This window comes from Aptenodytes patagonicus, chromosome 5 (assembly GCF_965638725.1).
Source record: "Aptenodytes patagonicus chromosome 5, bAptPat1.pri.cur, whole genome shotgun sequence".
Taxonomy (NCBI): Eukaryota; Metazoa; Chordata; class Aves; order Sphenisciformes; family Spheniscidae; genus Aptenodytes; species Aptenodytes patagonicus.
In genome coordinates, this window is record NC_134953.1 from 8,008,667 (window position 1) to 8,028,853 (window position 20,187).

At 42.6% G+C, this 20,187-nt stretch overlaps 1 long non-coding RNA gene across 1 annotated transcript in view; it reads right to left on the minus strand.

The window, feature by feature from the left end:
* Nucleotides 1–561: 561 nt before the first annotated feature.
* LOC143160601 (uncharacterized) overlaps nt 562–20,187 on the minus strand; it is a 131,737-nt gene continuing 112,111 nt past the window's right edge. Inside the window, exons 2-3 of the long non-coding RNA XR_012995414.1 lie at nt 13,080–13,190; nt 562–630 (exon numbers count right to left, since the gene is read on the minus strand). This is a non-coding gene — a long non-coding RNA (uncharacterized LOC143160601). The remainder of the gene's footprint in view (nt 631–13,079; nt 13,191–20,187) is intronic.

Consider the following 20,187-nt stretch of genomic DNA (forward strand, 5'->3'; position numbering starts at 1 on the left):
TTTCACTCACTTATTTCCATAAAGGAACAAAACTCAAAATATTTGAAAAGGACTGAGACGATTCACGTTTGGTAATTTTAAAAAAAGATGTCTAAAAAAAATTCAAAAGGAGCTTGTTTGGAAACATTTTTCAAGTAAGAAAAAAAACTTCTTAAACTAGGTAAATCCCAAGCAGAGCATTTCATTTTCATTTAAGCAAAATATTTTACTTGACTGAAACTGAATTTTTTTCAGTGTTCTGGATTCTGAAAAATTTTCACCTTAGAACTGCCAGACAACTTAACAATCAGTTACTTTTACACAATAAAAGTAACTTTTACACAATAAAAGTAACTTAGGAGCCTGGGAATGGATTGATTAGATATGCTAGATAGAAACAAGTTCCATTGGCCCAAGCAATGGGATATTGCTGATATATATCAACATACCGCAACTTTCTCCTGAAGGTTTCCTGATGAGTCAGCTAAGATCACTGGACCTCGCTCTTGAATTCAATACAGGTGATCCTGGTTTACTTTTGCAAGAAACTCCAGTCTGTGAAGCTGCATAACACCGCTGCAAAACATCTCAGCTACCATCACAACAGCAGACATGACACTGGTTTGCTAACGCGGGTTCTTGTTTGACTATCTATAAAAAAAAGAGGAGATCGATTACCCTTAGAGGTAAAAGGTGCTATCCAGACATGCAAAGACTGCCCTGGTGGCTCCCTGCAAAGTAATCCATCCTTTCCCCACAAGTGCAGAGATACTTAGCACTAAGAATTATCAGCCTCCCACTGGAGAAGCAATGTTGTCTGGGCCTCAGTAAATGGGCTTCAGCATATGGTTGCGTAAGAACCGTAGAATGAACCAGGCATATTCCCCATAAAGGAAACATTTGCTAGGCTCAGCATGAAAGATGAACAGCAACGTTTTGTTGTCATGCAAGGTGTATTGTTTCTTCTTTTTAAAGCTATATCGCATGCTGGGCTCTAATTCCTCCCACATGACTTTCTACACCAAACTGGGGAGCTAAATTAGGAAGGGGTACTGTTTTAGTCTGCCTGCATAGTCAACGGATGGGGACACGTGGGCTGAATTGCCCTCTGGAGCCACGTATCACTTTCCAGCATCAATGGGGGAGCCTTGGGTGATTAGGTACTACCTTAGGTGCTTCAGTTATACGCTTGAAGCCAGGTGGCTCAAATCCAGGAGCAACTCTGCTGCTTCTCCTGTCCTAAACTGGTGCGTGCTGTTGCTACATGTTGCAAAACAAATGGCAAATACTAATAGTTTTGGTGGAAGCGATAACGGTTAGCATAAAAGTTAGTGCTTTGGATCTAAACCTAGGATACTATTATTATTACAGAAACACAAACTGGTTTGTGTGTCCTTTAACTTCGCTGTTTCAACTATGCAGTGCTGCATAACTGGACATATCGGGTGAGATTATTTTCACTTTTCATGGAAGCTTCACCCAGAGCTAGCCACTACTGGAAGCAAGACAGCAAATTTGCCAGGCCAACTTGCTGCTCAGGTACAGTAAATCAGTTGTTCCTATGGCAAGTAGTGTATTTTTTTTTTTTTCAATGCACAGTACAAGGAAAGGATGACTCAAGCTGAGTTTCACAGGTGAAGTTCAGATGAGTTCAGATCTATTCAAGCCCTCTCAACGTTCCCATATGCTTGATTCAAGTCCAAACATTTAATTGTCAGCTCCAACAAAAACTTCCAATGAAGAAGCAGAGGAGGGGATTGTGAACTCTGCTTTCCAGCACTAAGGACTTGAGCACTTTTTTTTTTTATAATCTGTCATTTGTACTTTTTCATACTAAAGGTGACAGTCTAATTCATATATGACCAACACCCATAAATCATGTTGGGGGGAGGAAATATTCATAAATCCATATCAAACAGCACCCAAATTATGACAAATGACATGGCAGTCATAAAATTGCACAAGCACAACTCACCAAGTCATTAATTTCATGGCCGTGGAAAATAAACAGACACATTTTTTTCGCAGCCCTAATAAATTTTAAAAAACTCAAAGAATGGTCCATCTGCTTCGAATAATTTTTAATTTCCTATTCTGTCTCGTTCCCATTAGCTATTCCACTGAGATATTTGCTAAATTCTTTCATTTGCCTCCTCCCATCTGTATTCAATTACTCTATTCCCAAATAGAGTTAGTTTTTCTTTCTCCTAAGCGCAGTACAAAATATCCCCACCTGTACCTTAAAGCAAATGTTATGTGTGTTTTATTATCTGTTAGACTCTATGAGTCATTCTAACTCGATTGCCTGTGCTGAAAGACTTGGAGGGCAATCTGATTTTGATGTTTTCTGGCTTTGGTGAAAAACACCTGCCTGATTCTCATAGCTAATCTATTAACTTGGTAAATGCCTCAACAGATGTTCTAGAATCAGCTAGGGATCAGGGTCTGTCCTCGTGACAGCGTCCGCTTGTAAGCTTGAAATATTTAAATGTTCAGAGATCAGAGGCCAATGATGTGTTTTGGGTACAAGCTTTCACTAAATCATATTTTTTCAGTCGGTCCCCGGAGTGCAATCCACATACAATAAGTGGCTGGAGCGTTCTGACTGAGCAGGCCAACAATACAGGCCTCCTTGAACTTTGAAGGGACATGAATTTCAAGGCAGGATTGGCTTCTTTCATTGAAAAATGGAACAAATTTTAGACTGCGCTGAAGCTGTTCTCTTTTAAGCTACACGTCTTTTTTCCAGTTCCTTTCCTTTCTTCCTAATGAAACCCATTAAGAAAGTCAAAGCCTTGGCTTTGAGACCTGCCTTTCCAAGGATAACTTAACGTCTCTGAGGAACCTGTTCTAAGCCGTCATCCTCTGTTTGGGTCAGCACTGCTCTGCATGATTCACTTACTGTGCGCCTGATCCTCCACTTTGTTGCGTTGGTTTTAAGCCAGGCTTGCTCCACTGACTCTAAGCCATTCCACTCTATAATAGCCCCCGAGACTGCACAGGCTGGCTGGGATCACCGAAGCAGAGCAGTCCCTTGAGAAGGCTTTACTCCTCCCATAGGAAGGGTGGGATAGATGTATGACATCAGTGTCAAGCCCACATAAATTCCCATTTTGCAGGTTAAGGCAGTTTTCTATCCAGCTAGCACCACCAGAGCAACACAAATGAGAAGAGAAAGGCTCACAACACAGAAAACCCCACGGCCACTGCTGCCCCCCTCTCTGCTTTCAGAAATAGCCCCTTGTCAATCAAAGCTGGACCTGAGAGGCTAAAGACGTTTATTGCTTTTGAGAGCTTTTATATCATCTTGATTCTTGTAAGAAATGCTCAGGCTTGTAATAAAACATCCCAAACGATTCAACTTGAAACGGCTGCAAGCTTCAGTGCAAAATTTGTCTCAATGAGATCACAAGAAAGGCAGAACAACTAGAAATCAGGACACCGTTCCCTGACCTTCACTCACCACTTTACTCTGGTCACTTCACTTACCCTTTGTTTACCTCCACTTCTTCATCTGTTAAATGGGCTTTATTAATGCAAACTTACTTCACTGTTTTGAAGCTTAATTAGTTAATGTTTGTAAAGTGTTTTGAGATCAATATGGTATTATTACTAACGTATTCAGAATCTCATCTCTGCTGCTATTTGCTCTTGGAGGCTTGACAAGAAGGCTTTCACTGTTCTACGTCTTCAACAATCCTCAGAAGCAGCTCTGCTGTTAGAGCTCTCGTATGAGTGATCAGCAGATGGAGTTGCAGCGAGAAGGGAAATGACTGATTCATACCGTTATTGCTGTTACACATGCTGCTTTCTAGAAGACAAAATAGAAAATATGAAGGGAGGGCTGATAACAAATACTTAAGCCTTTAAAGGAAGACACTGGAAGTACAGAGAACTGCTTATGTGTTATCTGAAATCACTGCATTTTTCAAAAGCATCCTGTTGGTATAGCCATCTTGTTAGCCTTCACGTCTGACGAGTTGGAGAAAGGTTCTAAATGTGAGATGAGGGAAAAGAAAGAGAAGAAAGGGTCACTGGAAACTGTGTTCCTGTCTGAGGATCTATGGCAAGAAGCTTCATTAAGGAGGAAAAGGAGATTTTCTGTCTGTAAACAAATGTGGAAGAATTGACCATACCTCACCTAACTAGGAGCAGTTTCTTCCTTCAGTTTTCAGGCTGTATCTCTGCTGAAATCAAATCTACTCCTCTCCTGTCACCGAGAGATTAAAAAATGGAACTGGTTACTAGAAAGATACAATAACAAAGCTTGATTTTTAAAGTATAATCCCTGCAAAATTCTCTTTATAAAGTAGGCAGATATGTATGCTCGCTCTTCACTTCTTGTCTGTTTTGGCACTTTCAAAGTGGTATCTTCTTCAAAAAAATAAGAAGAAACAATGGGCCACGTCCTGGTCCAGTCCTGCTGGCGCAAGTGACGCCTTGACCTGAAGAACTAGCTAGGGACTGTGCTGGCAAGAGAGAATGTCTGGGTAAGGGACAGCCAACAAAGCCAGTTTTAACCCACGTGCCCCTGTTCGTGTAGAAAATCTGACACCAGAGGCAGAATTGGTATGATCAGTGCATGTTCCACAGGAACAAAACATGGCAAATGCAAGCTTTTTCTTATAGCCTGTGCAACCTGGAGCTGACCTCCAGACTCAAGCATGGTTGCATGTCTACACCTCTCTTCTGCAAAGATTAAGATTTTGGTTCGGGATCTTCTCTAATCCAGAACATTTTAAAACCTTTTGTCTGTAATTCTACTCATTTTTTCTTCGGTAAGCATTTGAAAAAAGCTACCTTCCAGATTAACAGAAGACAGACAATACATTTTTCATACCAGATACATGCAGCTCCATTGACACAAGCTGTGTTGCATTTGTAGATCCTTTGGTACGAAGAGAGATACATAAGTTATAAACCAAGAATAATTAAATATGATGTTATTATAGCTGTCCACAGCAGAGGGTGCTAAGATTAAAGAGAACTGACCATAGAGTTAACATCTGGGGCAATGGGAGCAGATTTACAGCAAGCAGGAGATGGAGGTTTGTTGATTAGTGGAGTAATAAAGACATTGGTTGACTCTTCATGAATGCTACCTCTGTTGCTTTTTTTCTGAAATTCAGGCTTTTCGTAAGAAAGGAGGTACAATGTCCAGAGCAGAAAAATGATGCGTGGTTTCTTCCATCAATAATTTTTCCCAGAAATTAAATTTAACACACACACTATTAAAAACAAATCAGATCAAACAAACAAGCAGACAGTGAACGTTCTCCTACATTCTGCCTTTTTTTCCCCCCAGAATTCTTTTAATCAGTCTCAGGAAGATACATTTATCTCATGCCAAAAGCAGCCTTAAGTAAATAAAAGTGGAAAATTCAGAAATACTTCTGCCAGTGAAACTGGCTGTTACTTCAATGAAAACGAGGTATCTGACTGATAGCTTAGCTTCCATTGTGTTTCAGTGAAAACACATCCTTGAATTTAGAGCTGTGTAATGACATTATTACGTTAAGCTTGTTATTTGAAAACAGACAAACTGCTCCAAAAATATTCTGCTACCAGACACATGTTTGGCTTCATCTCTTCAGAGATGACTGAACATGTCATTAAGGCCCCCCTCCCTGTACTTACCTACCCCCCGGTTTTCACAGACTGTTAAGTTTGCTTGTGGGGCAGGGTGAAACAAAAAGAAGGGAAGAGGCAAGAGATGGAATACCAACAGCTCTGAAGTACGTGCCCGAGGGCCTGGAAAGCTCACAAGTTTGAAAAGGGATTACCAAGCCTTTCGCTAGTGAGTCAAGCTGAACTCGGAGCAGGAGCAAGGGAAAATTTTTACCCTTTGATGAAATACAGTCTCCTCTGTCAGTAGTTCTCAATCTTCCCCACACAAAGCAAGCCCTCCCAGACTGCTCCTTCACTCACACTTCTGCAGAAGGCAGGCTTCTCTCCCACTGAGCCCAGGAGCAGAATTGGGGTTCTCTCTTTGAAACACCTTGTCATCCTCAGCATCAGCCCTCTGACCTACAAGACCTGAGCAGAAATCAGACAAAGGTCAGAGGAGGGAGTAACTTTGTAACTGGAGTCACAGTGACAAACTTGTCTAATTTTAAGATGGAGCTGGAGAAGTTCACCTGTGACAGCAGACACGATGTCCATTCCAGATCCACATTCCTGTATGAAATAACTAGATTGCTTCTTAACCTGTAACAGTGAAAGACTAAGAACTGGGAGGCCAAAATACCTTCTCCCTACTTGCCATGGATGTGTCCCTCCAGCTCAGGACCCCACCACACAAGCCCAGCAGCGCAGGTGAAACTTTTACGGCTGCCATCCATGCAGTCCCCATGCTGGGACTTTTCAGCAACAGTAAGTTCAATGCAAGTAGCAAACAATCAACTGATAAAAGTAGTTTGTTTGATTAAATAAAAACAAAAAAACTTTTACAGGAATCAGAAATCCAGGGTGGTTTTCTGCTTGCTAGCTTTGACATCGGGGAACTCCCGATTTACACCAGAGTAAGTAGAAATCAGACTTAGGGAGAGAACGGATGGTTCAACAGTTCTGCTTAAAAGCACAAGATACTCACACTGGAGAAAGGCAGGAGGGAGAGGGGAAGGCTGGAAGACAGCCTTGCAGAAAAAAGCCCACATACACCGTGGCTGGCAACTTGTTGGGAATCCAGGATTTGACCATCAAAGCAGCTGAGGTGGCTCCCCACAGGCATCTACTTGTTTCAATGGAAATTAGGAGGCTAAACTGGAGTTGGGCTCATCAGCATTTTGGAGGATCTGGACTTTATCACTTTGGTATAACCCAACACCTTTGTGCCTAAAGTCCCAGCTTCAAACTTGTGGCAAGATGAGAGGAATCTGGTTACTGATGACAAGCCAAAAAGAAAAGCACAGTAATACTCAAATAGAGCGTATACACAACAAGTCCTCAAGGCAGAATTCCTGTTACGACTGGCATCATAACACTGAGATTCATTTAGCTGCTATTCAATTATACATTCTTTTTTTTTTTTTTCTTTTTTTCCCTTGCAAGTTACCACTCTCACTAGGCATGAGTACTCATTGAAGAGTGAAGACAAGTAGTAAATAAAATGCAATGAAAGTTGGTTTACATCTCTTTTCATCCCCTCTACGCAGCTCCCTCAACCTTAAAATTTAGGGGAATAAAGACCAGGTTTTCTATGCAGACAATGAAAAGTATATGCACTGAATGTCAATTCTATAGGAGAAAAAAAGAAGAGACTGAAAGAAAGAAACCCATAAAAGGAAATGCACCACATTCTTCCACCCTCTACCCCAACAAATCCAATTAAACTTGCCAAGACACACACACATGCCGTCAATCATTCCAGATCCTATCCGCCCTATCAATATTTCAGCAGCATTTCACTCTCTTACTTTCCGGGACTATGCACACTCCACACAGCATGCACTCATTGTTCCCCATGCTCCTTCCTTGCCTCTTTTAATCAGTCACAACAAGCCACATCCATTTTTTTCCCGCACCTTATGCTACACCAAGCTAGCTGGTTAGCTGGCACAGCAGCGCTTCTTTGTGCTTTATTGACGGTTTGTGGCTTGGTTTTTTTTTTTTTTAAACAGGAAAATGCAGGATGCAAAATATGGCTGTTTATGTACAGAAGGACACCAACACAGAGGAATTATGTTCGTGCTTATAAAAAAGCTTTGCTTATTGGGAAATACTGCTTTCCTATTGTGGTGGTCTCATTTCAAAGAGCACAAGGAAAATGGACTGAAAACTTTAGAAAATTTCAGGTAACATATGAGATCCAAAAGTCCCCCAGAGACCTATGTACCTGACACGGGCATTCTCAAAGCCATTGTTAACATAACTTCAGTAATTTGGACTTCTGTTTCTATGCAGGCTGTAGGGTTCTGGCTTCAGAACAGAACTAAATCTCCTTAACAGGAAAGGGAGACGCATGATGGCTTTTTCATTCTGTGTATCTTGTGCAGAACTAAGGGTGCTCTCAGGGCTGCCCTTGAGCCATGGACATACACAGCAACTCATTTTCAAAGACGAGGCTTATTTTGGGTGCGCTGGAAAGATCACAGCCATATCTTGTGCCAGTATAATAATAGGTCTGTCGGCTTTCTCTTTAAATTCTCTCTTGATGTCACCAAGGGAAACGTATAGAAACCTAATCCGATGGAGGATTTCACTGACTGTTGGGCTGCCTTTACTGACATTACAGGCAGTGACCTAAAGTGGCTCCAAAAGAATGACTGGGCTTGCAAGCAGGCAGCTATTCCAGCTGAGCAATCTGTTGATATGAATTTTACCCTTTTCTAGTGTTCCCATGTCCTGAACTGCTCCAGTGCTGAGTGGATTCCCAGCTTGAAGGTGAGCTCCTGCTGTGAGCTCCTAATTCCATCCCTATGATGTTGTTCTTTTTTTCTGAAAGGCCTAAAGAGCTGACAATTCCAGCCTAATGTCCATACAAGATGACTGGAGTGCACAAATTAAATCACACAAAAATACACACGCTGGTGACCACTATGTGTGCTGGCACAGTCACCAGACAATAGAGACCAGTTCTGCAACTTGATATATCCAGTTCTGGATGTGACTAGATTCTAGTGGATCAGCCTGTACTCTTCCTCAAATCCAAACAGAAACTGGAAAAGGTTAAATCTTTTCTTTTCTCTCTTTTGCAAAGAGGATTTTTATCTTTCTGGAATCATAGCCTCTCACCTGCTGAGCTCTAATTTATGGGTCTAAAGGTGCTCTTCAGTCTTCAAAGTCCCACCTTCTGTCTTCAAATATGATCCTAAAGAGTGTCTCTCGACATGACCACCCTAACCCCCAATGAAATTTCAACCTCTCTCTGCACAAAACGTGAATTCTAAGATTATAAAGCTTCTCATGCTATCAGTAAAAAAATTCAGAGGTAAGGACTCATGGTTTAAAAGCATCTTTTAGACAGAATGAATTTAAACATTAACTTTTCAGCTTCACAGTTTCATTAAATTGTCAGGGAATGCTGAGCTTCCAGTAGCAGGAGGAGAGTTCACCTGGATAGCATAACTTCATCTCCCATCATGGTGAGAACTGACAAGTACGCTCCCCTTGGAGAATCTTGTTCTTCTTCCTCAGGCTGACACCTATCACACAGTTCTCTGGGGCCCAGGGGAAAACCTGGTTGATCACGCCTTGAAAGTGCAGGCAAGGCCAACTACATGTAGAGCACTACAGCTTCCGCAGGCAACGGACACCCTGCTAATCATTTGAGAGTGAGCTGAGATTAAAAGGACCTGCATAAATAGACAGGCTTGTTACTCAGATAGTTCACTACCTCTTTTTAGCAGTCTCGCTGGAGATCTACACTTTGGAGAACCCCAATCCCTCATCTAAAAGGGCCTTTCTCCAGTTTAGAGCTGCTTGGAAGCAATACTTCCCAAAAACCTGAAGGGAGCTGTGTAAGCTTGGATCCAGGGTAAAAAGGGAAAAACCTCACTCTGCAAAGTTCTAGCTTTAAGATAGACCTCAAGGTTTTGAAAACCAATATCCCTGGAGGTGCTGTCCAGAAACTGTTTCTTCCCTGAGCCTCAGTATTTTCCACTTGCTTAACTCTTTGAGAAACCTTCTTGCACAAGGCAGAAATCCAGACTTTGAGGGGATAGAGGAAGAAAAGGGGAAAAAGAGGAAAGCAGGTGAGCATTGCTCCCCTGGGCAACTATCTACCCTGTAAATAATTAGTGCTTACTCCCATTTGTAACAAGGTTATCTGCCAAATACAAACACTGCTTTCTGTGAATAGCCCAGCTAGGAAGAACCAAAGCCAAAGGGAGCTTTGAATGAGTCACAACCAGAATTGGCCATAGAGCACCTGTAAAATATTGACTGCAACGTGACCTGTTTCCTATATTTGGTGAGCAACGTATAATTTCCACATAAATTGGGAAATGACTTTATGACTGAAAAGAAGTCACAGTTGTCCAGGCATGCAGTCTGAGTGCCAGCTCACTTATCCCTGGTAACATGAACTCAGCTGACTTGGGGATTGCCTGGAGGCCTCCAGGGCACTAGCAAACACGGCATCAAATGACTCCAGCACAGCCTTTTCGGAGAAAGCGGTATGACACGGAATAATGCTGTGAGTCACCCTGTAGATGGGTTTATGTGCAGTGTTTGTGGGCAAAAAGTGCAAAAAAGAGCTGAAGAGCATTCAAGAATGTAGCTGGCAAGGTGCTGACATGTGATTCTAATAAGGAAATTACAGCTTTTCTCAGCCATGCTTTTGGTAAGGGGTCACTTGATGCAATGTGTGGAATTTCTTTAGAGTGCTACATCTTGTGCACTGTTCTTGGGAACACAATGGGCAAAGCTCCCAGGGTATGATTAATTAAAATAGCTACCACATGTTTATCTGTGTATTTATCTGATGGTAGAAACCATGTGTACACATGCAGCAATTCTGACCTGAATTTATAACCACGTCACTTGCTCTCTACTGCACTAGTGATGTTAAGAGGTAAAAAAATCACAGCTAAAAGGAGTAAAGCTCCCTCTGTTTATCCTGGAATCACAGAATCATAGAATCATAGAATCATTGAGGTTGGAAAAGACCTCTAAGATCATCGAGTCCAACCGTCAACCCAACACCACCATGCCCACTAAACCATGTCCCTAAGCGCCTCATCTACACGTCTTTTAAAAACCTCCAGGGATGGGGACTCCACCACTTCCCTGGGCAGCCTGTTCCAATGTTTCAGTTTCAATGGAAGGGAACATGAGCACTGAAGCACTCAGCAGGACAGACCTGGCCTTGCAGGAATCTTGCATTCCAATATTTGTTATAATGTCTGCTCGTGGTGTGTGGAGAGAGTAAGGCAACAAAAAAATGGGTGCTTAAAACCAGCACCCTGAAACAGGGAGCAAATTGAGCTTGCCAACAGGGAGTTCAGAAGAAACTGTCTTCTCACTTCCCGTTCCTCTTTGCAATTTAGAAAGATACCTTCCCAGACCTTGACTTTAGTAGCTGCCATTTAAAACTCACAGACTTGAGTACGAAGCTTGGAATTACAATCCTTTTTCAGGATTGGGATTGGCTGCGGTCTTTTCCAACACGTTCTAGAAGAGTATATGCTCCCTTTTAATCCAGCAGCCTAGGTTTTAGGTCCTACCTTGAACCTGTCTTCTGAGAAAGCCTATCGGTGTTAGTCCAGTGAATGGGCACATGAACACTTAATCTGTGAGGCTGGGTGGGCTTAGATACAAGCAAGGCCCCGAATGGGTCAGCAATCTCAACATCAAGCAGCTCTTTTGGTCCTTTGCAGGGGCTTTGACAACGTTAACACCAATGGATTTTATGTGTCTTCAGGGCTGGGTGACAATCAAATAGGTTTTTGAGAATCTAAACAGTTTGTCACTTAGACCGCTTGGTGGAATTGCCTTGTCCTCCTTTCATTTCATCTTCCCCAATGAGCTTCTGAAGCTACCATCCTTTCCATGCCTCTATTACTTCTTTGTGCACTTACCTTGTAACCAGTCTGTTACGCTGAAGGTGTCGTTTTGAAGCTTTGATCTCAATTGGCATCGCTACTAGGTACATGCTTCACATGCTCCTAGGTCAAAAGAGGGGAGGATCCTCCCGCAGATTTATTCTGATTGTTTTGCCTGCTCCATCGCACCACTCGCTACCTGAACCCCCATCCTCATTCCGGCAATTTATAGCAGTCAGAATATAAGCAACACCTGCACGTCTTATGGTGAACCAGACAGCTTCCCCTTACTGCTAATGGACTTTGAATGAATGGGGCAACGTATTCCTCCCCCAATTATTTAATCAAATTGAAAATTATTTCTAACACAGCACCTGGACAAGCTGCCATTTATCGAATGAACAAAAAACCCCAATGAATGAACCATTCTCTTCCTTCCTTTCGTTTTCTGACACTGCTGTTGCAAATTAGGTGCAGTTAGCAGAGTGTGCTTCCTGGTAAATCATGATGGCTACTTCATCAGATTTTGTTTTTGTAAGTCACTTACCCCTGAGCAGGAAACTACTCCAAATTTGTGAGCATCAACTGAGATGTGGGGAAAGACCCTGATGTGCTTCTGAAGCTCAACACCGGAGAAATATGAATACATATTCCCTTTATGCTACAAGGGCTGTCCCTCGCAATGCTGTGGATTCACTAATCTTAGCCTAAGAAGCAACTAGTGCATTTTTAGAAATGAAGAAAAACAGTAAAATTTGGATCCAAAGGCTCTCAGCATTAAAAGGTTTGGACACATTTGGTCCATTAGAAGAAAAAAGGCTTGAAAAGATTGCTCAGGTTAGTGGAATGAGGCTTCACAGCCAGACTTTCAAGGCATTCCAGTACCAGGTGTTATAGATGGATTTTCCAGAAGCTGCAGATTTTTAGGATCTAGGATTCATATTTGCAGAAGATAATAATTTCAGACTTGAACCTAACTCTATATTTTCCCTGCAGGAGCATGTGTGAACATGGAGCGGGATTGGAATGGTTCATTCAAAAGATGGCAGCCAGATGCAGTCTGTGTCTGACCTTTGCATTAGGTAGGTATTCAGATCAAATGCATAGTTTCAGAGCTGTCTCTGGCTGGCTCCCTTTCCACAGGTTAACTGATTTTTCAAGAAGGTGTTCTGGAAAAGATTAATTTGAATCCGTGTGTGTTGCCACTATCATGTTATGAAAGACGTCTAGAGAAAAGGTCTCCAAATGAGGGACATACAGCCATCAGCCAAGAGGCTGATATGCCTAGGTACCAGTCTCCGGTATCATGTTTTCTGTCAGCTTCCCAATTTAACGGTTTGTTTTACTTAAAAACACACAGCCCTCCCCGCCACCCCCAACAATCCAAACACTGAATTATTTGGAAAGACCTAGGCTGGTGTTCCGTGTCAGGGATGACACCTACACCCTGACCGTCTACACGTAGCAATAAAAGTATGTACCTTTTAGAGATACAACATTTTATTTTAGTTATTTTTAAAAATGCACGCACACAGTTTCCTGTGATGAAAGACAGTAAAGTAAGATCCAGTAAAGGAATCAGCACAAACTAGGAAACAGAGATAAACAGAGACTTACCAAACAACTTGATGCAACGGTAAAGCAGCCAACGGCACTGAAGTCATGTCTTCATGCTAAATTCGGTCCAAGTGCTCAGGACGTCTGTTCCAACATCTTCATGCAGACCTACTGAACAGACAGCACCAATATTCTTCCATTAGCAAGACAAACAAGTCCATGTGATGGGAAAACCTTCCCCTCCTAACTCCTCCCCAAAACGTTTATTGATAAGGACAAGACTGTGCTAGTAAACCTGTGGAGCTCTAGAGAGTTCTGTGCAAAAGGCTATAGGATTGCCCTTGATGGAAAGGAGGAGAACCTGATGTTATTTACTCCCCCTAAGAACAAGCTCTCACAGATGAGATTTGGAGGTCAACAGGCTAATGGCCCTCGAACGACCCACATTTCAGAATTAGGTGCAGTTTGCATGCCAACAGGAAGGAACAGCACAGCTGAGAGCTGCCACACGGCCCCTGCAGCCACGCGATGGGTGTGAACTGCAGAGGGTGCTATAAATGGGTGCTCTGCTCCGCTGAATCCATTCCATGAGTGGTTTCTGTCTCACTGGGGGAAGGGATTTCTGTTGTGCTGCGCAGGCACAAACCCTTTGGAGGATGCAGAGACTCTTTTGCAGGCAAGTAGAAAATAAGTTCAACTGTTTATTTGTTCAGGTTGCATCTAGGCAACGAACAGGATCCTACACAGATTGACGGGAGTGGGTTTTTCTTCTTGCCGCTAAAGAATTCACTTTCCTTACCCTAAAATAAAAAAAAAAAAAAAAATTAAAAAGCCATGCTAATGAGACAAAATCTTGGGATCCATCTGCATATTACATTTCAGATGACCCCAACTCCATAACCTCTAGATAGCAATCCAGCTTGGTAGTAGTCATTCATTTCAGCAGTTACACAAAGCCGTTCAGGCCATAAGGTGCTGGGATTTATCACGAGGAAAAGGTTTAAGGCTCTCCCGAACTAAAAGAAACCAAGTCTCAGTTTCTGAAACAGTATCGTGTTCCCAGGCTGTAACGATAACCGTTTTTACCGCTGGGTGAATCAGCCTTTCGGATTTGTAATTTATGATAACAGCAGCACGAAAAGCCAAGCTGTGTGTGAAATGAAGTTAAATTTAGATCTGAAACAAAGGGTACCCCACAGAAGAGAGGGACAGCCGAAACATGCATTGGACACCTGTGGAGAGGTAGAGCAATCTTTTGATCAGGACAAAGGAGCAGGGCTTGGGGGAGCCGGGTTCCAACTCCAGCACATTTCCTATAGGACACTGAACAAATTACCTCCCTTCTTTATGTCTTTATTTGCTCAGTGGAGTCATAGGATGGCTGTGACAAGACCGCTTGAGGAGACATTAAGATCCTGAAATGATGGACAATATAAGAGCAGCAAGATACTGCTCTTTCAACAGTTGCAGATAAGCCCAACTCCGGATGCTTCTCGCGCACAAACTCACACACACGCTGTTTCTTTTCATAAGCAAGATACTTTAAGCCTGTTTCGTCATAGATCAAAAGCGTTAATTAGACCTACTAAGGACATCGACACTTTTGTCCGAGTCAAAACATGCTGGAGTTTGGCCCTGCTTCCCGGACGCAGTGAGCAGGTCTCAGAGTTTTTATTTTCACAGTGCTCGCTCACATGTATACCAATGTGAGCTGCTCGTTTAGTCAACACTTCATGCACTATATATAATCAGAAATATTTTAGCTGATAAAGTTACAAATTCCAAACGAAGCTACAAATTTCAGGTATAAATTGTGACTTTTATAGCTTTACATGATACTCAGATGCTAATATTGGGTTTACGATTTCCTCCTTCTGATTTAAATCAGAATCCCTTTACAAAGCTCGGCCTGAGTGAAACCTCTCTTAATGCTGTTTTTTGATTTGTGTGAAGTAAAGAAACAGTCGGTTTCCCACTTCAGAACCACGGCTGTGCAGTTTTGTGAGTGAGGGCAGCGCCCTGTGACCAGCTATGAAAACTGTGCTTAATAATAAAATTTTAGCAAATTAAAACCACTCTTCAACAGTTGCCTAGCAGAGAGGTGGAGGGGAGGGGAAAGGAAGAGTATTCAAATTCCAACTAATCCCTGCCATACCACAATGCACAACTTTGTTGTCTGTCCTGAAAGACCTATTAGGACTTTCAGTGAAATCACTGCATGAGAAAGTCATAAACATCACACTGAAGTACCTCAGCTTTACAGAATACTCCAAAACAGAGGACGCCAAAGATGCCCATCACGTTTCCTAAATATTTAGATCACGTATATTAAAAGAGATAATAGACCCCATAACCTCACACTTTTCTTAATTAGGAAGGAAAAGTTGCAATTTTGTTTTAAAAAATGTATTGTTATTTCTCTGCCAAGAGCAAGAAGAATACCTCAAGGCTTTGAAAGAACTAACACAAATTGGTGCTGAGGTTGGGTGTATTTTGTTTTACTTGTTTGGTCTCTTAAGAACAAACCACACACGTGTCCATCCTAGGGCAAAAGCAGACTCAAACAGCATTTAGGCAATATGCTCTTCCAGAAGTTACTGCAGACATACACAATGCTCGGTTCTTGGGATGCGATTATATCCTTACAGTAATCTTCAACAAAGCACGGAGCAAATTCTTTGTTAACTCCCTTAGGACTTCTACATAATGTAAAGTAACATAGTACACGCTTATTTAAAGTTGAAGAACTAACACATTCAGAAAATCAATTTTCAGACTACAGAAAAAAGTACCATGTGAAAACACCTGCCACAAACACGCCTTTCTATTGCAAAGGTACGATCATTGTGACATAAGGGTAGGCCTGACCTATTAATTTGAAAAGGGACCCAAAATGCTAGCAGCAGGAAAGCCAGCTTTTTGAGATGTGATCTTTAAAACCCAATTAACCACACTAAGTTCTAACTTTCCTTCTATAACATCAAAATATTCAAGTTAATATATCGTAATGTAAAAACACAACATTAAAACATGTACAAAAAGGAAAAATAATTGGGGAGGGGGGGAAATCAAGATTTCGACAACAACATTGACTCTTCACTATGGCATATTCTATGTATTTTTAGCCAGACAACAGAGAACAGAAATTCCATCTGAACAAATTTTTGTAGAAGAATGAACTTCACCATTCTCCAAATTCTTAAAAAGTTAAATTTCTCATCCTTAATACTGCTTTATAAAGAAAGGAACGCAGAAAGATAACGGTGTTGCCAGAAGGCAGTGAAAGGGTTAGTTGTTTTGAACATTATGCGTGTTATGTAGTCAGATACCACCTATTCATCCCCAGCATAAATTATATCGCCAAGTTTGTGACCTAGCATGAATTATGTCACCAAGCGTGTGACCTAAACATACGTTGTTGCTAAGCAATACCCAGTCACAAGGTCTCCTGTAATCCATACCATTTGCTATTTTACTAGAGATGTGCCATGGTCAGTTTGCTAACATGATACCCATGCTCCCACGCTGGGCAATAAAACTCGTGTTTGCCAGCAGGGATGGTGAGTTCAGGTCTTGTAAAATAAATTGTTAGAATCCTTTCTCTAAAAAACAAGAAAAAAGAAAATAAAAAAGCTCGGCCCTTCTGTCTGCAACAGGTCTTAATGTCTTCTTCTCCTTGGCATAAGTCTACCCAGCATTGATGGCATGCACCTGGGCCCTTTGTTTTACATGACAGCTTTTCGTGCTGTAAAGAATATTATTTTTGAAGGAAGAGGGGAGAAGAAAAACTGATCTTCCTTCTTGCAAAGAAAGGCTTGAAAAAGTAATCAAATTGCTAGGGCTGAGCAGACCGGGCAGAGAGGCTCCTTATGTATGTATAAATTCTTGGATTTATTCTTGGCTTTAAGCAATCAGTCCTGTTTGACATATACCTCAGCAGCCAAAAGCCTATGCTCTGATGCAGAATGGAGTGATCATCCTAGACAGAAATGGGTCATGTCTGGGGAAAGGAACAAAAAATATGGTTTCCTGAGCCACTCAAGAATACCCAGATCACCTCTGCAAGCTCGCAGGCTGACAGGACACTTGAGCAAGTAAAAAAACGCAGCAAAAGATCTGTTAAAACACCAGGCCTTGATAGGTTTTATCACAGAACTTGATCAGCTTTCTTCTTTGTTCCTTCTCCGAGGAATGCTCGGAGCGTGATCTGTCCACAGTCCATTGCTGTAACGCACAGGGACAGGAGGACGGCTGTGCTGAGTCAGACCGTGGCCTGACTTCACTGCTTAGGCAGTTCTCTGACAAGGGAGAAGAGCGTATGCCTCGGGAAGAGCGTAATCACAAGACAAGCGCAGGCGCGCGCACGTGAGCAGACACATATAAAAAACTGTAAGCCACGGTAGACTCTCTCAACCTACAGCACATTGAGTTTCAAAGGATTTCTTAAGCCAGAGGACCACTTTGCCTCGCACACCTTTGCAGGCCATTCTTCTGAGAGTTTCTCTTGCGGCCATATAGGGGCAGCCAGTCCAGAGGGAGCCACAACATCTCACAGCAGCGAGACCTACAGCGTAACTACACCCATGAGAAGGGAAAAAGGGCAAGCTGTTGCCCTAAACAAGGACTGCAAAATCATCAAAACCCATCCATCTCTATCACCACCCGACGACTGCTAGAATTTGAAGGACTTAATTCCTGCAGGGAGTTTAGATCTCTGTACACAGCAGAAACTCCCTCCCAACCTCTCTAGCAAGAAAGGGGCGGGGCGGGGAAATCCCTCCAGCAACCTGGAAAGGTCTGGCAACCTCAAAAACCAAAGAAGGTTTCCTTTACATCCATCATGACAAGAGCTATTGAGAAGTGCACGTAACTTGACGGCAGCACTAACAAAAAGTTGAAATCAACTACTCCCGTGGCACCTCACAGAGGTGGTGGACAAGGGCAGTTCTAAATGGTGCAGAGGGGCACAAGGGACAGAAAGGAGCGTATGGGTACAAAAGCTTGTGGAAAGCAGATGTAGCACTAGACAGAGTGGCACGGTGTGGTGGTTTTGGCTGGGATGGAGTTAATTTTCTTCCCCGTAGCTAGTATGGGGCTGTGGTTTGGGTTTGGGCTGGAAACAGCGCTGATAACACAAGGATAGTTTCGTTACTGCTGAGCAGTGCTGACACAGGGTCAAGGCCTTTTCTGCCTCTCACCCCACCCCACCAGCGAGCAGGCTGGGGGGGCATAAGAAGTTGGGAGGGGACACAGCCGGGACAGCTGACCCCAACTCACCAAAGGGATATTCCATACCATGGGACGTCATGCTCAGCATATAAAGCTGGGGGAAGAAGAAGGAAGGGGGGGATGTTCGGAGTGATGGCGTTTGTCTTCCTAAGTCACCGTGACGTGTGATGGAGCCCTGCTTTCCTGGAGATGGCTGAACACCTGCCTGACGATGGGAAGCAGTGAATGAATTCCTTGTTTTGCTTTGCTTGTGTGCGCGGCTTTTGCTTTCCCTATTAAACTGTCTTTATCCCAACCCATGAGTTGTCTCACTTTTACCCTTCCGATTCTCTCCTCCATCCCACCAGGGGCAGGTATGTCCTGCTCAGGCACCATCAGAGCACTATGCCAAAGCAAAACAAGCTCCTCTTCAAAGGCACGTAGCTCATCCAGTGCAAATATTAAAAATCAAGAACAGAAACCATACTGAGACTAAGATATCCCCCCCCCCCCCCCTTAATTATCCTTAATTGCTGTTGCAATAGCAAAATTCAAGTAGCAACCCTGGCTATTACCCATACCCTACCTGTGCCCTGAGCAGTTCTCAGGAACCAAGTGTGGTTTTGTTGGGGTTTTTTTTAACATGTGATTTGAAGGTGCTGAAATGCCCCGATGACAAAGTGACACACGGTATAGGGACGACCATTTGAAGCATCAGCTGAAAACATTTCTCTCCTTAGGGCCTGGTTCTGCAACTCTACCATTAGACCACCTGATCAGTAAGAGTCTCCGTTCACAGAATGGTCACCCAATGAGATTAATGCCTGTGCAGGAACCTGAGCTGGCTGAATGCTGCTTTCTAGGACTTAAAAATTTGCTTGTGATGCACTGTGAAAGCTAACACTTAAAGATAATCTTCCTGTCATTTCCATAGGTAGCATGTCAAGTCCTGCCCTTAAATATCTAGTCTATGTGCAATTCAAGTCAATGCAAACTGCAGGCGATCTCTCTCTTCCTAACATGCTCTCTAAAGACTTTGGTTCATCCCACGTAATAAACAGAGAGGACCAACTTGTTTCACACTTTACAGACCTCCTTTTCCTCCTAAAATGAACAAACCACTGTTGCAATACCTGTATCAAATGGTAATGCCTGGTCTCAGACTGCACACCAACAACGTTTATTTTTATTTCTCTGGGACGTAGTGTGGCAAGAGCTGTGGATTTGATAAACACCTTCAGAACGTGTTATGGAGTTGCTCCTCTTGATCTAAAACGTGAAACCCAAGCATCAGTCAACATAAAATAAATGTGATATAGCATAGAGCAGAAAAATGCTTCTAGCACATATGGTATTGTGAGAAATGATTTTCTGTAACAGCCAAGCATGACAATGAACAGAAGACAAATTAATTTCCTGCACTGCCTCAGTGAGGGTTGCCTGTCCTGTAAAGACTTACATAGAACAAACTGACAAGATCACCTGGAATTACCTAATCTGATCAGCATTACATGTGACAGATAAAACATCTGTTTAAAGAAAACAAAATGTACTTATATCCATGACTCAGATGCTGACCAAAACCAGATCAAATAGTGGGGAAACTTTCCTCAACAAATTTGTAACAAGTCTTGCAAAGAGTTCACAAACAATTTATGGTAGTGCAGAGACACGGACCTCATCACATTTTCTGTTCAATCGACGACCATGCCACAGTTAATTTAAATGTTCTAGTTGTGCGATACTGTGCTGGTTTTGGCTGGAATGGAGTTAATTTTCTTCCCCGTAGCTAGTATGGGGCTGTGGCTTGGGTTTGGGCTGGAAACAGCGCTGATAACACAGGGATGGTTTCGTTACTGCTGAGCAGTGCTGACACAGGGTCAAGGCCTTTTCTGCCTCTCACCCCACCCCACCAGCGAGCAGGCTGGGGGGGCACAAGAAGTTGGGAGGGGACACAGCC